Source organism: Camelina sativa, unplaced genomic scaffold (genome assembly GCF_000633955.1).
Source record: "Camelina sativa cultivar DH55 unplaced genomic scaffold, Cs unpScaffold00495, whole genome shotgun sequence".
In the NCBI taxonomy this organism is placed as follows: Eukaryota; Viridiplantae; Streptophyta; class Magnoliopsida; order Brassicales; family Brassicaceae; genus Camelina; species Camelina sativa.
This window is the reverse complement of record NW_010921712.1, coordinates 119,887-121,358: the sequence shown is the minus strand read 5'-3', so window position 1 is coordinate 121,358 and position 1,472 is coordinate 119,887.

Genomic DNA, 1,472 nt, shown 5'->3' with positions numbered 1-1,472 from the left:
AGGGAGATTGTGAGATTTAAAGGCTTTGTGGGTGAGATCTTGCTGTGGGAGTGAGGATTCAAGGCTAGGAACGTGTGGGAAGCTTCCTGAGAGTGTGCAAAGAGGTGAGTGCATGACCATGGCTAATCTAAGCCTTTGATTTCCTTGTTCTTGCTTGTTTGTTGTTGTTTTGTGTGTTTTCTTGCTGGGGATNATAAAAACAGTTACCACGCGAGTATCGGGATGGCACGTTATGAGGCTTTGTATGGGAGGCCGTGTCGTACACCGTTATGCTGGACTCAGGTGGGGGAGAGGAGCATGTACTAGGCAGATTTTGTTTAAGAGACCTCGGAGAAGATTCTGGTTCTCAAGCTGAACATGAAGGAAGCTCAGGATCGGCAGAGGAGTTATGCCGATAGGAGGAGGAGAGATCTTGAGCTTCAGCTTGGAGATAGAGTGTACCTCAAGATGACCATGTTGCAGGGTCCGAACAGGTCATTGACTGAGACTAAGTTGAGTCCGAGGTATATGGGTCCGTTCAGAGTGATTGAGCGAGTTGGACCAGTGGCATATAGGCTGGAGTTANTAGCTTATTTTCCCGACTCTATTCATTTCGGAATTTTTTATGAAAAAAAATNTCAATAAGGTTTTTCACGTGTCTATGTTGCGGAAGTGCCTCCGTGAGGATGACCAGTTGTTGGCTAAGATCCCTGAGGATCTTCAGCCCAACATGACTTTGGAGGCGAGACCAGTGAGGGTTCTCGAGAGGAGGATCAACGAACTTCGGAAGAAGAAGATTCCTTTGATGAGCGTCCTGTGGGACTGTGATGGTGTGGAGGAGCAGACTTGGGAGCCTGAGGCGAGGATGAAGGCAAAGTTTAAGAAGTGGTATGAGAAGCAAGCCACGACTTGAGCTTGCCTAGCCTCGTCCCATCTGTAGTCCGTGGCTGGAGCGGGAATGGAGTATTCCTGCCCATCTCTCTTATTACTCGGTCGCTTGGGGTGGCTGGTTGTGCGACTCAGTAACAAGATGAGGTGGTGTTTGGGGTACAAAATTTCCGCAAGGCAGTGTTTGGAGGGAAGTTCCCTGAGTTATAAGTGGAAAGTTTCCAAAAGTGGTAAGTGCTAAAAATGGAAAGTTTTATGTGAGTTAGAATTTGTCTATTTTTGGTGGCGGAGAGCCTGGGGGAGGGCTTGTGTGGCCTTTTTGGCGGGCTGTTTAGCCGTTGTGTGTCCTTTGTGGCGGGCTGTTTAACCATTGTGTGGCCTTCGTGGGGGGGCTGTTTAACCATTGTGTGGCCTTCGTGGCGGGCTGTTTAGCCATTGTGTAGCCTTTGTGGCGGGCTGTTTAGCCAGAGTGCCTGTTGAGGCGGTCCTTCGGGACAGATGGTCTTCGTGACGGTCCTTCGGGACGAGTGGCCTTGGTGGCGGTCCTGTTGAGGACATTTGTTTGGCCTTTGTGGCGGTCCTGTTTAGGACATTTGTTTGGCCTT